The following is a 13,079-nucleotide window of genomic DNA, read 5'->3' as shown; positions in this document are numbered from 1 at the left end:
GATTGTGGAGATGAAAGCACAACTATATGATGATACTGTGAACAAATGATTGTACACTTTGAATGGTTGTGTGTTATGTGATTATATCTTAACAAAATTGCATTAAAAAGAAAAAATGTGTTTCCACAGTTTATTATATATGTCATATTATAATGTCATGATAATTAAGACTGTTGGCATGGAATAAATATGAATACAGAATACATAGAACAACTGAACAGAAAACTCAGAAACACCTATACTCATACATGGAAAATTGTTATAAGATAGAGATGATCTTTCAAATTAAGGGTTTCTGTAACAATGAGAAAAATGGGGCTTATAAACATAAACAAATATAATTAAGTGAGTTCCACACACCATGCCTCAAAATAAATTCCTAAATGGTTAAAATCCTAGATTTGAAGGTCTTGCAACCAGAGTGGCATGGATTCAAGGTTGCAGTAGCAGGCTAAGAGTCATGGCCATGTCTTCAATTTGCTTTGACAATGGTGGTAAATGAGCAATCCCAAGTTCCAGTCCATCATCTTGAATTTCTTCTGAGATCACAAGAAGAAAAGTCATTTAGTGTTGCAGATGATACTTCTACTGATTTTTCAGATCACCCTGTTATCAATTAAATAAAAATAAAACAAATTATATCATAAGGCTATGCAAGTGATTAGGTTCACAGACCATGCAATAAATTTAAAAATTGGAAGATTGATTAAAATAGAGGAATTTATAGCCAATGTAAATTATGATTTGAAAGAAACAACAAATATTGACTATAGCGAACCCAGGCAGAACATATATTTGCATCACTTACATATGTGACCAATGATGGTTGAATCAATTTTTACAGGAAAACATGTTATAAGATAGATTTCTTATTCTGTGGTAAAGATATAATTACTGTCAAACTGAGCAGTTATAAAGTGATAATAACATCAAGAAATTAGGTTCTTGTAACTCTAAAGCAACTAGAGACAGCGAATAGCTTTCAAGAGTTTGTGAAAATTCCCAGTCAAATTGGAAATGAATGATGATGTTTATGTCTCTAAATGCAGAGGGATAAAATGATTTAAAAGATGCAAATACAAAAGGCATACACTAAATAGCTGGGGAAGTTCTAGAAAATATATGCCTCTCACAGGTTCAAAAACATTTCAGGTATCCTAATGGTGAATCAACCCATAAAAACAAAGAAGGGTGTCTTTGACCAAATGCATAGTCTTGAAACATAAATTCTATTGTATCTGACAGAAGAAAGTATTTCTCCTATGAGTGGTTTTTTTTTTTTTTTTTTACTTTTTATTTTGAAATAAATTCATTCTTACAGAACAGTTGCAAAAATAATACAAACCCCATACACAGAAATCCAGCCTACCCCAAATCCCCTCCACCGATACCCAGATCTACCATCTTTAGTGTTTTGTCACTTTATCATTTCTTTATTTCCCTCCCTCACTCCCTCCCTCCCTATCTATCATCCAGCAGCTATTGCTCTGTCTTCTGAACATATGAGAGCAAGTTGCACACATCCTTGAACAAATAATATAACTCACATATACATTTCCTATGAACAAGAATATTCATTTATGTAATCCCATTAAGTGTAGTTAAGAGATTCAAGAAATTTAACACTGATATAAAGCTTACATTCTATATTTCATTTTTTTCCTTATGTCCCAATTGTGTCCTTTTGAGCCTTTTCTCCTCTATTCTTAGATCTTATCCAGGATCATCTATGGCATTTAATTGTCATTATCTATTTAGACTGTCTTTTTTTTCAATTGTGGAAATGTGTATACAGCATAAATTTCCCATTTCAATCCCTCCCAAGCATTCCGTTTAGTGAGATTAATCACAATCACAATGTTACAATGCCATCACCTTCCCACCATCCATTACTAGAAATTTCCCTTCACCCCAAACAGAAGCCCTACACTCATTTCTTATTAACTCCCCATTGCCCCTTCCCCCACTTCTCATGACCCATACTCTATTTTTCATCTCTATGTTCATATTCTCTGATACTTTCTTTGTGTTTACTGTGGGGCTTAAATTTAACATCCTAAACCTATAATAATCTTGTTTCCTTTGATATCAACTTAGCTTCAATAGGACACATAAACTATGTTCCTATACTCCTCCAATCCCCCACCTTTATGCAGTTCTTGTCAAAAATTACATATTTTACATTGAGTCCAAAACCACTGATTTATCATTACATTTTATGTATTTTAGATCCTGTAGGAAATAAATAGTGGAGTTACAAATCAAAAATACAGTAGTATTGGTATTTATATTTACCGAGTGATCTTTACTGGAAATCTTTATTTCTTCATGTGGTTTCAGTCAATTGTTGAGTGTCCCTTCCTTTCAGCCTGCACAATTCCCTTTAGCATTTCTTATAGGACTGATCTACTGGTGATGAAGCCCCTTAGCTTTTGATTATGTGGGAATGTTTTCATCTCCCCTCATTTTTTTTTATGGAAGGATATTTTATTGATACATATGACAAAATGTTCACATAAATGAGTGTGTTACCTATTCTCAAAATATACGGTCATGCCTTCCCTGTCTTGATTTAAATTATGACTGAATTATAAGAGGCAGACTCATAGGGTTAGAATCTAGAATATAAGTTACCAGGAGACAGATGGGACTTAGATAATGGGGAGTTAGTGCTCAACTTCTACAGAAATTTTTTTAGGCTAGTGGTAAAGGTTTGGAAATGGATGGTGGTGATGGTAGCACATTATTGCAAGTGTAAACAACAGCACTGAACTATGTAGATGAATGTGGTTAAATGAGGAAACTTTAGGATGTAAATATTGCTAGAATAAAAATTAAAAGACAAAACATAGGGCTGTACAGCATGAGTCCTATGGTAGATAATGGAATATAGTTAATAGCACAAGTATAAAAATGCTCTTTCATGAGTTCTAATAAGTGTATGACATTAATACAAGGTGGTAATATTACATAGGTATATGGGAAAATATAAACCTAATGTAAATAATGGACAATTGCTAGAACTATTTTAATAATCTTTCATCTATTGAACAAAAGTAGCTACTGTTAAAAAAATAGTACAATTATAAAAAAGTGCTATCCTCAATAGCAACAAATGTTCCAAACTAATGCAAGGTGTGGGTGGTGGAGTGGTGTATGGGAATCCTGTATTTTATGCATGATTGTTTTGTAAACTCACAATTCTCTAATTAAAAAAAATGTTTAACCTTACCAAATGTTGATGGGGATGTAGAAGAACTTGAAGACCCACATTGCTGGTGGAATGTAAACTGTCATAAACACTCTGCAAAATAGTTTGGCAGTTTCTTAAAAATTAAACAAACACCAAGTATATGATCTAGCCATTCAACTTCATACAAAGCCTTGTGCATGAATATTTATAGCAGATTATTTGTAAGAGTCCAAAAACTGGAAGCAAACCAAATGTCCTTCAATAGGTGAAAAAACTGTGTTATATCCATACAATGAAATACTTCCCTGCAATAAAAATAGATGAGCTATTGAATGCACAAAATAGATGTCTTAAAATAATGATGATTAGTGAAAGATGTAAGGAAAAAAAAAAGTACATAGTATATGATTCTTCTTATTTAAATCCTAGAAAATGCAAACTAATCTACAGTGACAGAAAGTAGATAAGTGTTATTTAACTGGGGCTGGGGTTGGCGAGGGAAGAAGCCACAGGTAATGATCAAAAAGAGGCCTAAGACTCTTTCTCTCAGTGAACTCTGCAAATAAACTCACTACTTTCCCGGCTATGTGGAACATGACTCCTGGGGCTGTAAATCTCCTTGGCAACATAGGACAGGACTCCCATGGATGAGCCTGACCCTGACATCATGGGATTTAGAATGCCATCTTGACCAAAAGGGGGAAAAGAAATGAAAATAAAGTTTCAATGGCTGAGAGATTTCAAATAGAGTCAAGAGGTCAACCTGGAAGTTATACTTATGCATTATATAGATATTTCTTTTTAGTAACTAGTGTATTAGAATAGTTGTAAGGAAATACCCAAATCTGTTGAATAGCAATCCAGTAGACTTGATTCTTGATGATAATTGTATAACTATATAGCTTTTATCATGTAATCACATGATAGTGAAAACCTGGTGACTGACACTCCCTTTAACCAGTGTATGGGAAGATGAGTAACAAAATAATGATAAAAATATATAAACAATAGGGGGATAAGAGGTTTAGGATGGTTTGGGTGTTCTTTTTAATTTCTTTTTAATTTTTCAATGTTTAATTTTTTAAATTTTTACTTTTTCAAAATTTTCACTAATTTTTATATTTTTCTTCTTTAGTTTGGAGTAATTAAATGCTCAAAAATTGATTGTGGTGATGAATGCACAACCACATGATGATACTTTGTGCCACTGATTGCATACTTTGTATGCATTACATGGTGTGTGAGTATATCTCAACAAAATTGCATTATAAAAAGAGGTCTGAGGGAACATTCTGGCTTAATGGGAATGTCTAATATTGGTTTTTAAGCAGTTGGTTTTATATTTTTATACACTTGTAAAAAAACTCATCAAAATTTAAAATTAAATCTGAGCATTTACCTGCATATAGATTATACTTCAATTAAAATGATTAAAAATGTATTCTTATATCATACTGTTTTTTTTTTAAATTTTTATTCAGATTGTTCACACACCATACAATTATCCAAAGATCCCAAGTGTACAATCAGTTGCCCCTGGTACCCTCATACAGCTGTGCATCCATCACCACGCTTAATTTTTGTTCAATTTTTAGAACATTTTCATTACTCCAGACAAGAAATAAAGCCAAAGATGAAAAAAGAAAAAAAAAAAGAAAAAGAAAAGGAAACTCAAATCCTCCCATATTCCTAACCAACCCCCCTCAATTGTTGACTCATAGTATTGGTATAGTATATTTGTTACTGTTTATGAAAGAGCATTGAAATACTACTAACTGTAGTATATAGTTTGCAATAGTTATATATTTTTCCCTATATGCCTCTCCATTATTAACTTCTAATTGTACTGTCATACATTTGTTCTGGTTCATGGAAGAGATTTCTATTATTTGTATAGTTAATCATGGGCATTGTTCACAATAGGATTCAGTTTTACACATTCCCATCTTTTGACCTCCAACTTTCCTTCTGGTGACATATATGACTCTGAGCTTCCCCTTTCCATTTCATTCACGCACCATTCAGCACTGTTAGTTATTCTCACATCTTGCTACTGACACCTCTGTTCATTTCCAAACATTTAAGTTTACCCTAGTTGAACATTCTGCTCATACTAAGCAACTGCTCCCCATTCTTAAGCCTTATCCTACATTTTGTTACCTTATATTTCATGTCTATGAGTTTACATCTTATAATTAGTCCTTATCAGTGAGACCCTGCAATATTTGTCCTTATGTGTCTGGCTTATTTCACTCAGTATATTGCCTTGAAGTTTTGTTGTCAATCCATTTTTTTTTAAGATGGTTTTGTTCACACAGCATACATTCCATCCTAAGTAAAAAATTGATGGTTCTCTGTATGGTCACATATTTATGTGTTCACCACCTTCACCACTATCTATATAAGGGCATCTACATTTCTTCCACAAGGCAGGAGGGAGAGTCAAAGAAGGTAGAGAGGCAAAAGAAAAAGAAAAGAGAAAGGAAAAAAATGACAGCTAGGAAGCAGCAAAAGGAAAAATAACCTTAAATCAAAGTACAGTAAAGTTTCAGACAACACCACCAATGTCAAGTGTCTAACACACCTCCCCTATCCCCCCTCTTATATGCACTTATCTTGGTATATCACCTTTATTACATTAAAGGAAGCATAGTTCTATGATTCTGTTTGTTACAGTCTCTAGTTTATATTGATTGCATCCCTCCCCCAATGGCTCCCCATTTTTAACACCTTGCAAGGTTGACATTTGCTTGTTCTCCCTCATAAAAGAACATATTTGTATATTTTATCACAATTGTACATTCTAGATTTCACCAAGTTACACAGTCCCAGTCTTTATCTTTCCTCCTTTCTTCTGGTGTCTCACATGCTTCCAACCTTCCTCTCTCAACCATATTCATAGTTATCTTTGTTCAGTGTACTTACATTGCTTTGCTGCCATCTCCCAAAATTGTGTTCCAAACCATGCACTCCTGTCTTCTCCTATCACTCTGTAGTGCTCCCTTTAGCATTTCCTGTAGGGCAGGTGTCTTGTTCGCAAAGTCTCTCATTGTCTGTTTGTTGGAAAATATTTTGAGCTCTCCCTCATATTTGATGGACAGCTTTGCTGGATATAGGATTCTTGGTTGGCAGTTTTTCTCTTTCAGTATCTTAAATATATCACACCACTTCCTTCTTGCCTCCATGGTTTCTGCTGAGAGATCCACACATAGTCTTATTACACTTCCTTTGTATGTGATGGATTGCTTTTCTCTTGCTGCTTTCAGGATTCTCTCTTTGTCTTTGACATTTGAAAATCTGATTATTAAGTGTCTTGTAATGGGCCTATTCAGATCTATTCTGTTTGTAGTACTCTGCACTTTTTGGATCTGTAATTTTATGTCTTTCATAAGAGGTGGGAAATTTTCTTTGATTATTTTCTCTATTATTATTTCTGCCCCTTTTGCCTTCTCTTCTCCTTCTGGGACACCAATGATACATACGTTCTTGTACTTTGTTTTGTCCTTAAGTTCCCAGAGACGCTGCTCATATTTTTTTCATTCTTTTCTCCATCTGCTCCTTTGCATGTAGGCTTTTAGGTGTTTCGCTCTCCAGTTCTTGAGTGTTTTCTTCTGCCTTTTGACATCTGCTGTTGTATGTGTCCATTGTGTCTTTCATCTCTTGTGTTTTGCCTTTCATTTCCATAGATTGTACTAGCTGTTTTTTTGAACTTTCAATTTCTGCCTTATGTATGCCCAGTGTTTTCTTTATAGCCTTTGTCTCTTTTGCCAAAACTTCTGCAAACTTTTTGAATTGATTTTGCATTAGTTGTTTAAATTCCTGTATCTCAGTTGAAGTATATGTTTGTTCCTTTCACTGGGACATAACATCATTTTTCTTAGTGTAGGTTGTAGCTTTCTGTTGTCTAGGCATCTGACCTTCTAGTCCACTCTAATCAGGTTTTCCCAGATGAGAACGGGCTCAGGTCACAGAAGGAGGAAATATATTTCCATGTTGGTTTTTCTTAGAGGATTGACACACCTTGTGCTTTTCTGCCCAGCAGATGCAGCTGTCAGCCTGTCACTGGCTGGTGTAAGAGGGTGTGGCCCATGGCTCTTCTACCCTAGGCTTTGGGGTCTGTTTCCAGTAGGGCAGCTAGTAGAGCTGGTCCCCTCCCTTTCCTCTTGGGAAGCTATGCCCCCTCCAGAGAGGTCAACTGCATATCAGTATGTTCTTTGTTTCTCTGACTCTGTAGGTCAAAGTGCTGTGATTTTAAAATGGCTGAGGCTTTTTTACTGCCAGGCACTGTGGGCTGAAAATGGCTGAGGCTTTCTCCACAGAGAGAAAAGGGGACAGAAAGCTCACAGATTCACCCATCAGCCAGAGATAGCACCCAATCCTCTAGGCTCCCTGTCCTGATACAGATATGACCCCTGACTCTCCCAAGGTCAGTTGTCACCAAAAGCCTCTGTCTGCTTGTTGAGGATTTGCTGTCTGTATTGAGCAGTTAACATTAAAACCCCAGTTGGAGCTCAGCTGAGTTACACTAGCTTGTTTGGAGAGTGCTGCTCTCTAGCACTGTGAGGCTTCCATGAGGGAAGGGCTCTCAGATCTCAGCTCTCAGCACGGGTCCACAGTATTTACTTAAAGATTTTATGCTGCAATCTCAGGAATTCCTCCCAATTCAAGTTTTTGGATGATGAGCAGACAGTCATGTTTGTCTCCCTGCAGTAATTCCAGGTTATTTACTAGTTTTTGGTCATTTATGATTTGTTCTGGGGGGACCAACAGTCTTCCACTCTTCTCTATGCTGCCATCTTATCTCCTCTCATCTCCCCTAATTTTTAACCTCCTGGTGTTTATGAATTTTCTGTCTCTGATAGTTATTGACTCTAATTGTACTCCATTGTGCTTTGAATAATTTCAATTTCTTTTTAAATTTATTGAGGCTTGTTTTATGTCCTAGCATATGGTCTATTCTGGAGAAAGTTCCATGATCACTAGAGAAGAATGTGTATCCTGGTGATTTGGGTTGTAATGTTCTATATATGTCTATTAAATCAAATTCATTTATCAGATTGTTTAGGTTATCAACATCCCTTTTGGTCTTCTCTCTGGTTGATCTATCTATAGGAGAGAGTGATGTGTTGAAGTCTCCCACAATTATTGTGAAAACATCCATTGCTTCCTTTAATTTTGCCAGTGTTTGTTTCATGTATTTTGTGGCATCATGATTGGGTGCATAAACATTTATGATTGCTATTTCTTCTTGTTGAATTGTCTCTTTTATTAGTATGTAGCAACCTTCTTTGTCTCTTGTAACATCCTTGTATTTAAAGTCTATTTTATCTGAGATTAATATCATTATACCTGCTTTTTTTGGCTGTAGCTTGCATGAAATATTTTTTCTATCTTTTCACTTTCAATTTCTTTGTGTCCCTGTGTCTATGAGGAGTCTCTTGCATGCAACATATTGATGGTTCATATTTTTTGATCCATTCTGCCAGTCTATATCTTTTAATTGTGGTGTTTAATCCATTTACATTCAACATTATTACTGTGATGGCATTTCTTCAATTAGCCATCCTGTCCTTTGGTTTAAGTTTGTCAGATATATTTTTCCCTCTCTCTCTTATTGTCCTTTAATGAACCAATACTGAATCTCTTTAGTACTTTACCTTTCTCTGTATCTTTCGCTCCTTTCTTTGTTTCTGTGTCAATAGAGCTCCCTTTATTATCTGAAGTAGGGCAAGTCTTTTATTAGCAAAATCTCTCAGCATTTGTTTGTCTGTGAAAAATTTAAGCTGTCCCTCAAATTTGAAGGAGAGCTTTCTGGATGAAGTATTCTTGGTTGGAAATTTTTCTCTCTCAGAATTTTAAATATGTCATGCCACTGCCTTCACACCTCCATGGTGGCCATTGAGTAGTCACTACTTAGTCTTATGTTGTTTCCTTTGTATGTGGTGAATTGCTTTTCTCTTGCTCCTTTCAGAACTTGCTCCTTCTCTTCAGTATTTGACAGCCTGATCAGAATATATCTTGGAGTGAGTTCATTTGGATTTATTCTATTTGGAGTTTGCTGAATATTTATGCTTTGTGTATTTATATTGTGTAGAAGGTTTGGGAAGTTTTCCCCAACAATTTCTTTGAATACTCTTTCTAGACCTTTACCCTTCTCTTCCCCTTCTGAGACACCAATGAGTCTTATATTTGGATTTTTTTTTTATCTATCATATCCCTGAGGTCCATTTTCATTTTTTTTTATTTTTCCCCATTCTTTCTTTTGTTCTTTCATTTTCGATTCTGTGGCCCTTGAGGTCACTGATTCATTGTTCAGATTCCTCTTGTCTTGTAATATGAGTATCCAGAATGTTTTAAATTTGGTTGACAGTTTTTTTAATTTCCATAAGATAAACTTTTTTTTTTTATTTACTCTTGCAATTTCTTCTTTATGCTCTTCTAGGGTCTTCTTCATGCCCTTTATATCCTGTGCCATGCTCTCATTGTTTGTCTTTAGTTCTCTGATTAATTGCTCCAAGTACTGTGTCTCTTCTGATCTTTTGATTTGGGTGTTTGGGTTGGGGTTATCCATATCATCTGTTTCTTTCATATGCTTTAAAATTTTCTGTTGTTTTTGGCCTCTTGGCATTTGCTTTACTTGATAGGGTTCTTTTAGGATATGTAGAATTATTCAAAGGTTAATCTAATTTGTCAGATCTAGAGCTTGGTGGCATACACTTTCTCTAATTAACCAATAGATGGCATCCATGAGTCACCTATTCTCCTCAAGTCAGTTCTCCCCAACTTTGTCTTTGTGGTGTGTGGTAGTCTGACTCTTGCAGGGTCCAATTAGTGCACCAAGTTGGTGTATTGTTGGTGCAGTCGACCTTGAATGTTGTCTGTGTATCTGAGCAGTTAGGGAGGGAGGGAAGCTTTAATAATCAAACCTCCCAGGTGTTCCTGGAGATTTAAGGCTGTTGCAAGAGTCTAAACTTTCATTTCAGTCTCACCACAGATTGTCTCTGCTGCTGACCCACAAGTCCTTGGTATTGGCATATGGACCCTGGGATTTCTGAGTGGGTCCCTCTTCCAAGCTATGCCCTTCTAGGGCCTCTGCTGAGGGAAAGTTTTGCTGCATCACAAGTGCATGCCATCTCTCAAGGGAAGTTCTGGGATGTGAGGCTGTGTAGGGGCATTCCCAGCCTGCTGTAAGGATGGCTGAGTGGGGTGTGTCGATTTCCCCTTTTCACACAGCTCCACCTTCCCAGCTCCAGGACAATTAGCTGTGGGTGCATGAAAGTCTATTGTCCACACCTGATACTGTGGCATGTGCATGTTTTGCTGGAAACACTTCCTGTCACACTGAGTTTTTTGGTGTGGCTCTGAGTTGTGGCACCTGTGCTGGACAGGAGTATTCCCCACCCACTGGGAAGATGGCTGCAAGGGGTGTGGTTTTATTCCCCTTTTGGCTCACCTCTGCTTTCCTTGCTCTGAGACAATTAGCAGTGGATGTGCAAAGGCTTTCTTCCACACCAGATATTTAGGCATTCACACAGCCCCTTCCTGCCATGCTTCACTGTGCAGTTCTCACTGCTGTATCTGCAGCCACTTGTGGTTTTTTTAAAAAAGAACTAGCCCACCTCCATACACTAATCCATGTTTTCCCCACACTGCAGCATGGCTGCCAGATATTCAGCAAGCTTACTCACTTGTTTCAGAATGCAAACTCCCAGTTTCACCAAGTGCACAGTTCCTGTGGATTTAGCAGAACTTGTCTAGCTGGTGCATCACTGGAATTGGTGCTCTGGGTCACTTTCTGGATTTTATCTAGTAGTTTTCATGGAGGTGTTTTTTTACCCTGTCTCTCCTAGCCACCATCTTAAGTTCTCCCTCCTCTGAATGTTTTAATAGTATAAAGTAATTGAAGATGAATCCTGAAAATTTATAGAGTAATTTTTATTTTAAATAAAAATAAATTCTTTCAGTGACATTCGGGTTATCTTGAGTGTACACAGAAATTTACTGATTTCATTATTGTAAACTATGAGCACAGGTCAGAATGGAATTGGGTGAGTTTACTGTGCATAGAAGCTCAAAGCAAGTAAAAAAGTTAAGGAATTTTCACTGAAGAGTAGAACACATTGCATTGATAATTAGCCAGGGCATCAATGAATTTGAAAGAATTTCATAGTACATGAAGTTGCTGGCCACAATTCTAAGAAATACCTTGCTGATTGTATGTGTGTTTTTTTTTTTAGGGGGGTGTATGTATGTGCCTTTTGTTGAAGTATAATATGCACTCATATAGAAAAGGGCATGTATTATGACCACAACATGCAGAATTTTTAAAAACTGATCACATCTGTGTAATCAGCTTATTATTCAAGAAATACATCAACTGTATCCCAGAAGTCTTTTGTTCCCTTCCAGTAATTATGCCCACCTGCAAAGGTAACTGACTTCTTGACTTATAACAGGATTGAAGAGTTTTAGATGTTTTGTACTTTATATAAATGTGATCACATGACATGAACTCATTTGGGTTTGGCTTATGTCACTCAGTATCATGTATGTGAAATTCATTCAGATTGTTTAATACAGTTGTAGTGGTTCATGCTCTTTGCTGTAATGTATTCCACATAATGAATAATATTTATTTAATCATTCTAATGCTGATATACATTTCATTATTTCCAGGTTTTGACCATTATGGATAGTACTGCAACAAGTATTCTAGTAAATGTATTTTGAAACATATGTATCAACTTCTTTGGAATGGAAATGCTGTCACATTGGTTATGCACATGTTCAGCTTTGATAGGTTCTGTCAAATATTTTAAATGACTGTTCCCCAATTTAAAGTACCACCAGCAGTGCATGAATATTCCAGTTGCTCCACATCCCATGGAGCACCTGTTTAATCCATTTTATTTGTTTCTAGCAATTTAGTATTATATCCTTGTGATTTGAATTAGTATTTCCATGATAACTAGGAAAGCTAGCAACATTTTCTACATGTAAAGTGCTTTTAAATATTTTGCCCTTTCTCTATTAGGTTACTTTCCTTTTTTAATAGACTTTATTTTTAGGGCAGGTTTAGGTTAAATGACACATCATGCAGAAAATACAGAGAATCCACATTTCCCTTCCCCTCTCCCCTCAACAGTTTCCCCTATTAACATTTGCACAAGTGTAGCACTTTGTTACAATTCATGAATCATTAATTGCTACACTTGTTATTTGAAGCTGTTATGTACCCGACAAAAGGCCATGGTCTTTTAATCCATTCCTGTGGGAGTAGACCTATTGTAATTGGGACCTTTTGATTATGTTATTTCAGTTGAAATGTGACCTGCCTCCTTCAGGGTGGATCTTGATCCTCTTGCTGGAGCCCTTTATAAGAGGATAAAACAAATATAGCAGCTAATATGAAATTCAGAGGACACAAGAGGAGATGAGAGAGGGAGTCACTGAAGCCATAAGCTGAAAGCAATGAAACCCAGAAGAGAAGGGTCAGTACATATCACCATGTGCCTGGCCATGTGACAGAGGAGTCCGGATTGCCAGCAGCATTTTTTCAAAGAAGGTTTCATCCTATTGATGTCTTAATTTGGACATTTTTATGGCCTTAGAATTGTAATTCAAAAGCTAATAAATCCCCATTGTTAAAAGCCAGTCTGTTTCTGGTATATTGAGTTCCATTAGCTTTACCAAATCTAAAAAATACATTACTAATAAGTAAAGTCCATAGTTTACATTAGAGTTCATTCTTGGTGTCCTACAGTTTTGTGTGTTTTGACAAATGGATAATGTCATGTCTCCAACATAATAGTATCATACAGACTATTTTCATTACTGCAAATTGCTCTATGCTCTACCTATTCATTCCTCTATCCCTCCCCATGAA

Source organism: Choloepus didactylus, chromosome X (genome assembly GCF_015220235.1).
Source record: "Choloepus didactylus isolate mChoDid1 chromosome X, mChoDid1.pri, whole genome shotgun sequence".
NCBI lineage: Eukaryota > Metazoa > Chordata > Mammalia > Pilosa > Megalonychidae > Choloepus > Choloepus didactylus.
Note: the sequence above shows the minus strand (reverse complement) of the source record.